The 12,165-nt window shown below is 33.4% G+C and overlaps 1 long non-coding RNA gene across 19 annotated transcripts in view; it reads left to right on the forward strand.

Moving 5' to 3' along the window:
* The window catches only part of LOC105066475 (uncharacterized), a 305,515-nt gene that overhangs the window by 200,210 nt on the left and 93,140 nt on the right, over window positions 1-12,165 (forward strand). The window contains exon 7 of one of the 19 annotated variants that reach the window (XR_012503255.1): window positions 1,628-2,126. The exons of 16 other annotated variants lie outside the window; for them this stretch is intronic. This is a non-coding gene — a long non-coding RNA (uncharacterized LOC105066475). Of the gene's footprint in view, window positions 1-1,627; window positions 2,127-12,165 lie in introns of those variants that run through there. 2 more of the 19 variants (XR_012503260.1, XR_012503256.1) reach the window with 2 other exon arrangements.

The raw sequence follows: 12,165 nt of genomic DNA on the forward strand, positions 1-12,165 counted from the left end.
CTGTGAGAACACATGCCCCCGTTTGTTTGTTTATTTATTTATTTATTTGAGTTATAGTCAGTTTACAATGTGTCGATTTCCAGTGTAGAGCACAATTTTTCAGTTATACATGAACATACATATATTCATTGTCGCATTCTTTTTCACTGTGAGCTACCACAAGATCTTGTATATATTTCCCTGTGCTATACAGTATAATCTTGTTTATCCATTCTACATATGCCTGTCAGTATTACAAATTTTGAACTCGCAGTCTGTCCCTTCCCACTCACCTCCCTCCTGGCAACCACAAATTTGTATTCTATGTCTGTGAGTCTGTTTCTGTTTTGTATTTATGTTCATTTGTCTTTTTCTTTCTTTCTTTCTTTCTTTAGATTCCACATATGAGCGATCTCATATGGTATTTTTCTTTCTTTTTCTGGCTTACTTCATTTAGAATGACATTCTTCAGTGATATCCATGTTCCTGTAAATGGCATTATGTTGTCATTTTATGGCTGAATAGTATTCCATTGTATAAATATATTTATTTACACATGCCCCCTTTTAATTAGCTTATGTAATATATCTTCATTATCACAAAAACATATTTCTATACTTAAATCTGGCAAACACACACACATAATATTTCTTCTTTTATGTTAAATATAAGTGAGAAAATCCATATACAAAGGAAGTAAATAAATCCTAAAAGTGATCAACCATCTTAACTAAGCAGAGTTTATCCCAGGAAAATTCTAATATAGCTCATTCATATAAATATAATAAATATATACACATATATATATCACATTAAGAGACAAAAATGCATATCATATGATCATTTAAGAAGATAACTCAAATTTACACTCATTTGATGATTTAAAAATAAAATCCCTTAGAAAACCAGCCACAAGGTATTTAGATAATACATAATGTCTATACTTAACCAAAAATTTATATTATACTTAATTGTGAATCACTAGAATCATTTGGAGTCTGGAAACAAGCTACTTGATTATTATTCTTTAATATCTTGTAATGAAATCTAAGTAAGATAGCACACAAACTTGAAAGAAGAGGAGGTTTATTTATTGTATAGAGGTAATCGCAGGTGTGGGATTTTATACATAGAAAATATAAGGAAATACATGAAATAATTCCCATAATTACTAGACAACTTACATGAATTAATAGTACAAATAGCAAATATATATAAAGAAAAAAATAAAATAGCTTATTCACTTGAAATCATGTTAAACCTCATTGAAAAGCACAAAAATAATAAGCAATCCATTTCTTATTTGACAGGAAGGAATAGGCCGTAGAATAAATATAAATTTTTAAAAGCCATAGCAACAGATACCTGATTTTATGTTGGCAAAGTAAAGCAAGGATATATGTGAACAACTGATCTGTGTAAAAATGTTCAGTGTCCCATCATCTCATCCAGCTGGTTTAGGCATAATGTACATTTAATTCCCTTGAAAATTGTGTTATAAGAACAGACAATTCAGCTATGTCAGATAGAACCCTCTGTCTTTGCCGGATAGGCTGGACTTGTACATCGACTGAGGCAAAAGAACACTGTCTTAAATATTTCTCTCCAGAAGGCAAGCATGGTTAATACATAATTTCAATCTTTACAGACAAGTAAGAAAATCTTCAAAAATGCATTTATGCAACAAATATGTGTTGTGTCCTTCCTCTGTGCCAAGACCTGGAGATCCATGGTGAGTTAAGAACAGTCACTGCCTCAGGAAGCCCATGGTGTTTCTGTGTAGAAATAAATCGAATAAACAAAGTATAAAATTGAAGACATCAGGCTTTTCTTATGAATCTAAATAAATTCTTATTGGAGTATAGCTATTACTCTTTCTTGCGGGATTTAGATATGATCTGTAGAGGGTGAATTTAATAGGAGGATATTAATAATACGTCAGCTCTTTAAGGGATGATGCACAGCAAAAAGTTATCAGCGTCTATTCTCAAAAAGAGTAATTTGTATATAAAATTTAATTAGACTAAGAAAGACATGAATATATTAATTCTTAGTTATTTGGGCTACATGTATATTCGTTAATAAGTATTTTGATTTGATATGAATCTATCTTGCCTCTGAATATCATTATTACTCTATAGGACTATCACGGGATAAAGCGACATGCTTGTGTGGGGGGTAAAAGCACGCAGCATTTGACTTCTGGCAAGAGATGGAAGGTTGCAATAAAGGAATACTTTTCATACAAAAAGTTTACATTCTAGCATCTTTTGTTTCTAGTGCTGGAAGTTATCCTTTTTAGACACATAGCTTTAGCTTTACTTCATATTTTTAGCTTTGCAATGATATTTGTTGTACATGGATAAGAAAGTGAAAAAAATCTATTTGAAATCAGTACAGGGTGACATATATGATCATTCAAAATTAATATGTGTGTATGTTCTGTTGAATATGTAAAAATACATATCGAAGATGTGATTTTGGAAATGCTATAAAAAGCAATAGGATTACATATTTGATTCTGAATATCCTTGCGTTAAATTTTCCCTGAATTTCAAGTTAATTACTCTTTATGAAGGTCTATAGAATGTGGAAGAATTTATGGTAATCCATAAGCCTGATGGATATAAAATGTTAAAAACATATGAGGGGATTTGCAATGAAAAACCCCTACTATTACCTGGCTACTCCTTGTTTGTGGAATCTTCTGATGATTTTATAGAATAACCATTCACCTCTTAAATATAGCTTAAATTGGAGAGGCATGGTAAATGTTTGATTTCTTTCTCTTTAATAACCAATTTTCAATTTTCAGAATAGTGAAATTCATGCATTTTAACCAAATATGTATAAAATGTTTTATTTCATTTCACTATTTCTTTCTCTAATCAGCCCACTGGTCACTGTTAGCATCCCTAAGAGTGAGATAGCCAGTTTGGATGGGCAGTCAAGACTATTCAGAGATTTCTCATATCAGGGTCATCACCTGAGTGTTAAAGTTGTAGGAGATGTTTTTAAGAGGAATGTTTTTATGGCAGAGAGAATGGTAATTGTGAAACGAACAGGCATGAGACAAAATTAACTTTGCAGAATATTTTGTAAAGCTATGGGCCGTCATCTACTGAACTCTTCTTTGGGTGTTTCTAAGTAGGTCATGTAATTCATTAAGTATTAATTTTGAAATACTCAGAAGAAATAGGTACATTTCTTAATTTGGTTTGTTAACTCTCTGTACTTCCATTCCTCTTATATTCTATTTTTTAATATTGACTCTTGTATTTCCATTGGTTGCATCTCTTTTCAGCTGGCTTTTTATAGTATCTTAGGTCAAGTTTCTTGTATGCCAAGGCAATAACTGAATCCTTTCTCTGATCATAATGAAGATTTCAAAACTTTGTTTTCACACCATCTCAATCATTGCCTCTGCAGAACACAAACCAATATCTAGACTTTTATATAAACTCCCTTAGCACAAAAATTCATGAATCTAACTGGATATTCTTTATGTTTAGATGGTCTTGGTAGCTGTGCTCCTCAACTGACCACCTCACAAGTGAGCAGTTTCTAAAATGAAGTAAAACATGAAATGATATTAATTTAAAACTTCGTGATATGTTCTGATTGTCATTCCAGGTGTGTGTGGTTCGGATAGATATTTTTGGCAATGTTCTGCAAAGTTGGAAAAACATTGCTCTGTGGGTTTCTGAGAAACATTTGCAATTTTTCTAGTGTGTGTCGTGCTAGGAGCAACTTCTAATCAGCAGGATACAGAGGGCATAAGCAATTTATCCATTAAGTGAGTCATATAAGGTAAGCAAAGGAAAGAGACTTGCTGATGCTTAAAAGTGATATTTTTACATTTTGGTCAACGTCCATTCCTCATGAATGTTTTACCATATGCTAAGCTGAGAGTATTTTGGTTCAATTGTTAGTGAGGTAACAATATCTCAATATTTTTAACATGAATTTTTTAAAGAACTCAAAAATAGCTGTGACACTTTTTCCAAGAGTGCATAAAAATCACTTTTGAGTTGAGATGCCAGAGTTTTAAAATCACTTTTGAAAAATAAGAAATTTATCAATTTAAATGTATCAATGTATATAAAAATTTATATTTGGGTTTACCAGTAAATATAGAAATAAAGTTTAAATACCAAAGGAGAAAAAAACAAAATGCACTCAAATATTAAAAATCTTATAATGTTTAAGAAATTTTAAAAAACCAAACCTTTAAAGAATAATTCTATTTGAAGCACTATCTAGTTTTCTGCATTATTTTTTTCCAATTTTTCATTTAGAAAAATTCACATCTATTTAAGAGTTTTAAAAATTCACCAGAAGATAACATTTTATCTCATTTGCTTTGTCTTTGTCAAATAGTTCAACATGTACCTTCAGAAAACATGGATATTCTCCTATCTTACTTTAATTTTATTAAAAACTATCACAAACAGGAAACATAACATTGAAAATAGTTATTTAATAGTATACATTGACAGAAAACAAGTAAAAATCAATGAAAGCAATAGAAGGGACCTATGGGATAATATAAAGCATACCAACCTACACATAGTAAGGGTCCCAGAAGGAGAAGAAAGAGAAAAGGGGATTGAAAAGGTATTTGAAGAAATCATGACTGAAAACTGCCAGACTTAAAGAAGGAAACAGATACCCAAGCAGGAAGCAGAGAGGGTCCCAAACAAGAACTCAAACAGACCTAACCAAGACATATTATAATTAAGATGGCCAAAGTTAAGATAAAGAAATGATTCTAAAGGCAGCAAGAGAAAAACAAAGAGTTAGTTACAAGGAGAACCCTATAAGGCCTTCAGCTGATTTCTCTACACAAACGCTGCTAGCCAGAAAGCAGTGGCAGGATATATTCAAATTCCTGAATGAGAAAAAGCTGCAACCTAGGACACTCTATCCAGCAAGACTATCCTTTAGAGTAGAGGGGGAGATAAACAATTTCACAGACAAGAAAAAACTGAAAGAATTCAACAATAAACCTATCCTAAAAGAAGTATTGAAAGATCTATTCTAAATAGAAAGGAAGCAGGAAGCTATAGAAATGAGGAAACCATAATTCGAAGTGAGATAACTATAATTGAGTTGCAAGAGAATAAACATGAAGATGTTAAAAAAAAAAAAAAAAAAGGACATCAGCCATTGGAATCAGACAGATTTAGATTTGCAGTATAACTTTTCTAACAATTGATTGTCCCCATCCTCTCCCAGCTTCAGTTTCCTAATATGTAAAATAGATGAAATGAGGGATTCTCAAAAGGGTTGCTGGAGGGAGTAAATGAGATAGCATACACAGAGCATTTGGTAAAATTTCTATTTTGTTTATAAACAAAGCTTCATAAATGGTTGGGTACATTATCATGCTTGCCAGTGGAAAGTAACTTGAAGAAACTGACAAGCTTGTTGAGTGGCATTAAATACATAATAGCACCAATATTCAGGAGAGGAGAAAACCCAGTCGAATTGCCTCTTTCATTTGAAGTCCTTTGAGGTATTTATGTTTCCAAGTTCCAAGCATTATGTTTTTTTCTTGTCTCATTTTCCAGTATGTAGAGCTTTATATTTAATTTTCCAAAGCAAAATATCTCAGTGTATGCCTTTAGTATATTTCATTTTGAAATAAAAATCATAGGTAAAGGGATTTCTTTCTGACAGTGTAGAAGTTAAAACAAGCGTTTACTAGTAATTCGGTCACTTGAAACTGTGTATTTACTTATATGCCATATATTACTTACATGATTATTTACTTATATAGTAGTACTTTCCAAAGGTAGATCAAGAAAGCATATTTAGCTATTAATGTAGCTGAACTGACAATCAGGGTAATAGTTTTGATTTGGGCTGTGGGAATAGGGGCTCAATCAGAGCCGGAGGCAGGAGAAACAGGCATGTTTAGCTTATTGGCTTGATTCAGGATAGACGGCATGAATGATCTTGACCTCAGCTATGTCTGGGGTTGATAACCTTCCATGACCCCTTCTGGTCATTTATTCAATTTCCTGGTGATCCTCCTTCACAGTGGTCTTAAGCTTGTAACATGTAAGTTTTGTGACAGCTTTCCCTGCCCTGCCGTATTCACAGACAATTCTCCTTTCTTTTTCAGTGAAGAACTCATATACTTTTAGGGAACATTAATTCATCAGTAAGGCATTTGGGATTCTTCAAATTTATTTAAATTTTCTATAAATATTTACATTTAAGAAGTCATATATGTGATAATTAAATATCTAACTGGTTATTTCCCAGGCTTTATGTTTGGTAGAAAGTTTTTGACAAATTTGGGCCAACTTGTGTTCTGTAGTGTTCTGTGGGGTCTGTTGTCTCTAAGCTGATACTGTTACTCATACCTTCTTAACTTATAGTTTTGGAGATCTAAGTAGTATTACAGTATTTAGCCACAGCACTCATGTCAAGGCTGGAGAGACAGGAAGAACAGAAGTGCAAATCCACTCATCGCAGGATGGACTGGCTGCCTGGTGAGAACCTGGGAGGGCTGGATAGGAGCTTCAGACAGACAGAGGGCTCTGACACCAAGAGACTACCTGGCTGGAATGTACCTGTGGCAATTCTGTACTGGGGAATTTCAACAGAACAGAATTTTCATTTTATTCCAAAGTAGGGAAGCTTGAATTAAACACATCTAAGTTTGTTATGACCTCTGTCAATAGAAATGAAGAAGATAAGCAAAATACAAAAAATAAAAAGAAAAACACTAAGACATCATCTCCAATATTAGATAGGGTGATTTGTATGCTTTTTTTTCTTTATAAGCTTCTGGTCATTTAATTTTCTCTGAAATTATATTTTTGTTTTTAATACACGGTGTTAATATTGCTCACATCTATTTGCAACAGCTGCAAAGTCACTTTTGAAAAACGAATCATTTAAATGGGTTACAATTTTGATGCCATTTCCTTGCAGAATTCAGAAATCTTTTTTTTCTATAGGACACTATTAATAATTTTTGTATAACAGTATACATTATTTCTTACATTTTAGGGGCTCTCTTTTCTTTGAAATTGAAATTTGACATTCAGATACACTGATTGTTAAGTGACCAAGACATTTGAGAGAACTTGGAGGTTATTGTAGAAGTGTCCTTCTATCGGTGAGGCATTCATGTATCAGAGACATTCTTTTATTTAAAAGTTAGAAACATTATATTGCTACTTAAATAATTTTCCCACATAATAATTCCTTAAAAAATTGTAATTGCTTTAAGTTTTACTACTGATTGTAGTCATTTGTGTGATTGTATCTGATTGATGCATTTTAATGTTGCAATTGTCTGGCAATTTTCTATGATTATATCCATGACTGGTGCTCTTTATGGTGCAATTGTGTGATAATAGTCTGATTATATCACTATTAAGATTTTTATGTAACGTTCTCTCAAGACACATTTGAAGAACAGAAGCTTTATTTCCAAAAGTATAAGCACCTGTGTAAAGATCCTGTTTACTTGGCTTGGTGAATTATCTTTTTACCAAGTCAATAGGCTGAATGATTTGCAGAAGAAAACTACCATGTTCATTTTTCAGACTGTAATATTGAGAAGGTTATTTAGAAATTTATATTGTTATAATTAACTTCTTAAAATGAAATCGGAAAAAGGTCTAATAACAAAGACTGAAAAGGAGTGGTCATACTATTTGGGAAAAATCTAGCAAAGGACCATATCAGGAAGGCTGAGGGAAGAAAGAGGAGTCCGTGAGATGGCCCAGAGAGAGGTCAGTTAAAGTAAGTTCTTAGAAGTGTCTACTTCATATGGCACCAGGGACAACCACCTTGATCCCATTGAGAGCAGATTCGGTGGAATTGTGGGAATAGAAACCATGTGAAAATGTAACTAGGAATCAAAGGGACATAAAGTCACACAAAATGGGAAGACTTTTTTTCCCCCTTGGGAACTAATTGTGAAGAAAAGGAGAAAGATGGGATAACATATAGAGAAAAAAACCCAAAATTTTTAACACAATAGAAATGGTAATACATTGAAGGTAAGAAAACAAAAGAAAAGGATAAAAATATTGAGGAAAAAGGTCTCTGAAGAAGTGCAGGGTTTTATTAAAGTTCCAAGTCAATTTTGAACAGGTAACTTGGGACTCCTTTCACTGAGCTAGAAAAGGAGGCAAAGTGGTAAATAAGATAAATTCATTTGTGGGTGGAGGTAGGAAGTCAAAGGAATTGCTGTTACTTGGTCTCTGCATTTGCTAGAATTTAAGAAGATGAATTTTTTCTACCAAGGAAGGGCAGGAGGGTGTGCATAGATGTGGAGATGGAATGGAGTAATAGAAGATGTTGAACAGTCGGAGACACTGCTAGGTAGAAAGGATGATGGCGTTTATAAGTTAGAATAAGTAAAAGGCCTGTTGACTGAGCTTGAATAGAGGAAACTTGCTTTGGTACAGAGGTTTGACTTTTCCTGTAAGTGCTTAATGATCTGCATAGGAAAGCAAGGAAAGTAAATGTTTGGTGTGATTTGCTGATGGTGATTTACAGATCCAGTGTAGTGGAAGGACAAGAAAACAAAGTGGTTATGAGTTGTGGGTGGCAAGTACTTGAAAATGATGGACCCAGTGTCTGGTTCAAACAGGGATAAAAATGCAGTCCCAAGGAGGCTGATGACACAGTGTAGATGAAATGACAATGTTCTGGGGTCTTGATGAAATTCACCAGTTTGTATAGTTCATGGGACTATAAAAGGAAAAGTGCCTACTGGGTAAGTATTTTTTGATAAGAAAATAAGATTTTCCATTCAAAGATTTTAAAAGTAGTGTTATTTGTCAGGATGACAAAAGAATTGAGACTCCCACATATTTTCCTGTTTGCCCCACACCCATTCTTAGCAGTTGAGCACATGTTGCAGATGAATAAAAGGAGGCTCAGAGAGCACTAATGATTGTCCCCAGTATAAGGTATGACTGATACATTATTCTGAAAGTGAACGCAAAAATACATCTAGCTGAGTAGTATTCCATTGTATAAATATACCGCAACTTCTTTATCCAGTCATGTGACGATGGACATTTAGGTTGCTTCCGTGTCTTGGCTATTCTAAACAATGCTGCTATGAACATTAGGATGCATGTGTCTTTCTGAATTAGAACTTTATCCAGATTTATGACCAGGAGTAGGATTGCTGGATCATATAGTAACTCTATTTTTTAGTTTTTTAAGGAATAATAGGGGTATTACAAGTATCCCTGTAAATATCCAAATCTGATATGGTTTTCATCTACATCCAGAACATAAACATGGTGAGTTACCTGAACAACTATGCCAATTCTTCATCCTCAAAGCCAACATTCTGTTAATTCCTAGCACTGATAAATTTGGTGATGGGAACTGTTAATTCACTCAACTGGAGGTTACAAATTTGTAAGAATGAAGAAAAATGATGCTAAGTTTAAAAGGCAGTTGTGCCTTATTAATTATTGATTTTTAATCTCTTCTCCAAAAAAGCAAATTTCAGAAAGCATTATGTATGCTAAAGTAAGTACTTTCTTAAAGTCTTCTCAAGAATTCACTCAAATGGGGTAAAATATTCTGAAATTCAGTAAGAATTCTGTTAAAATTGCTGTGATATCTGCCGCTACTCTGTTATTTTTGCAAAGACAATGGTGTCTAATTTAGATTTCTTTGATTTATTGCAAGAATTGTAAGGTAACAAAGATGCTGTAATTAACAGCTCTGCACTTTTGGTAGTTAAAACTAAAAGAAGCATTAAAAATGTAACTGTCCTTCTAATCTAAGGTTAATAAAAATAGCATCAGCAAAAAAGTACAATGTATAATTATATTTTTCCCAGCATGTTTTCATTCTTTTTCTCATTGTCTTGCTTTTGAAAACAAATCTGGGCCCCATATTAAAGTATTCAACCATTACGCAAGGATTTTAAAAACATCAGACATAACAAAAATAATTGTTTTAACATCTGTTTCTTTTCAACTGAAATCTCAAGTTTCCTAGATCATCTATAAAATAACACAGGCACAGAGGTAATTCAAATTGACTACTGTTCACCTGGAATTTATATGCTCTTTTAGATACCTTACTGTTTAATAAACACACTTTTAAAATCCCATCTTAATTCGAACATTAAAAGAAATTTGCTCTTCTTGAAATCATACCTATCCATTGGATGCATTTCAGGTCCCCCATCCCTTCTTCATGTGCTCTCTGTTCTTTGTTTGTTTATCTGTTTGTTTGTTTGTTGCTATCCTCCGTAGATCTTCTCTTGTTCCAAATGCCTATATCATGTTTCCTCTGTCTTACTCCCATAGTCTCATGAACTCTTGACTTTTGTGTGAGGCAAAAGCCAACTACACTTTAAGATCCTTGAGAATGATCCTTCTACTTCCCTTCAATATCAATGTCCTGTTGATATAGACCGAGTGTTTCAAAAATATTTGACTATTCTTAGTTGGTTTGGAGTAACAAAAGTAGCTCCTGGCACCTGAGTTACTGATGAGAACTATGTGGCCTTCCAAGTATACACCACAGAATCAAATGCAACAACCAGGGCCAGTTAACTGTTTCTCACAACCAACCCCACTGGAATAATTTTTAAGAGAATTTACTTGGAAAACTCATAAGTTATTGAGTTCTGAGATGATTGTTCTTGGTGTTACTATAATTGAGGCATCATGGTCTCCTGGAGACACTGCATGGACCCCTTAATTTCTACTCCTGACTGTAGGGTAGCACTGTTGTCAAATAGGTATCTCATATTTTTAATCTGAGATATTTTCAGTGTGGAGACTGAGAGATAGTTTTATTATAGCACATTATGTTGCCAAAGATGATTAACTAAAAAAACCAGTGCTCAGGCAATGTTTATATAGACCAAATATGCCCAAAAGAATCCAAAGAAGAAAAGAATTTAGAGCAAAAATGGGAAAAGAGACATAGATACGTGTTTTGTCCTTAGATATTTTTAAAAATTGAATTAAAAATAAGGTCTAGATATAGAAATACGTGAGAATCTAAAACTTACCAATAATATTCCTTAATCACTATCCTTAGCTTTTATTGTCTTTCATAATTTTTCTAAGAAAATCATTCAGAGGAAACATCTTTGAATACCTTTTTTTTTGTTATATTCAGCTGAATATATTTGGTTCAATTTTGCAGATACAATTTTGAAAAAATGATCATATACACAAAGAATAGGGCAATATTTTATTACTACTCTGTGGGTTGTGGCTGGTCAGTAGGACATTGATAAATCAATCTGATAATGGAGTTTAAGGGCTCCGTCAATCTAGGACGGCTGTCCTTTCCTCAAAATTATATTCTCCAGCTCAGTAGCAAGTAGAGAGCCCTTTTTTTTTTGGCTCCTTGCCAAGTAGTATTTTCAACTGGGATATTTTCAACAGTTTGCTCTATTTCTTCTCTGTAAAAATCTTGAAAATATATGTTTAATGGAATACCATCATTTTCCCTGATAGAGGGCACAGTTCCTGCACTTGATGGGTAACCTGTTGACTGGAGAAATGCTTTGTTTTTTTTCCAGAGAATCTGAACTCATAAGACAATCAGAAAATTTCATTTAAATGAAATTACACAGCAATATAACCATCTTCATTCCGTGCAAACACGTATGGAGTTTGGTTTCCATGGTTACTTGTTACTAGGCCTCTGCTATCTGTGGTTCAGTGCAGAGCTGGACGAGAGATCAAGCCTAGAGTGTCATTATAATGAAGCAGAAACTGAGAGTAATTCTTCAGTCGATGGCCATGCAGCAGTTTAGAACACATACAATTTTCAGGTTACAATTATTAAAAAAAATACCACAGGAGCTTTCTCCTCAACACAGAGCTGCTTATTCAGTAATGTCAAAGGCACAAGAATGAGAAAAAGTGAAAGACTTGAAAACATAACTCTACTGATTGTCTGTCTCTCTATCTACCTGCCTGTCCACTACGTGTGACTAAATGAATGTATTCCTTTATAAAGTTGAGTTTTTCAAAAAGTGTGGAATAGTTTAAGTACAATATTATAGTTTGTGTCTGTGTGTGCATATGCATGTGTACTTAAAGAAAATTCAAGCTTAAAAATGTGTAATTTTACTTAAGGTAAACCCAACAAATAGAAAAATTGAACCTCTTAGGAGAAAAGTTGTTCCTGGGATTCAATATTCAAGGATAGCGCTGA

The sequence above is a fragment of the Camelus bactrianus genome, chromosome 29 (assembly GCF_048773025.1).
Source record: "Camelus bactrianus isolate YW-2024 breed Bactrian camel chromosome 29, ASM4877302v1, whole genome shotgun sequence".
Lineage (NCBI taxonomy): Eukaryota > Metazoa > Chordata > Mammalia > Artiodactyla > Camelidae > Camelus > Camelus bactrianus.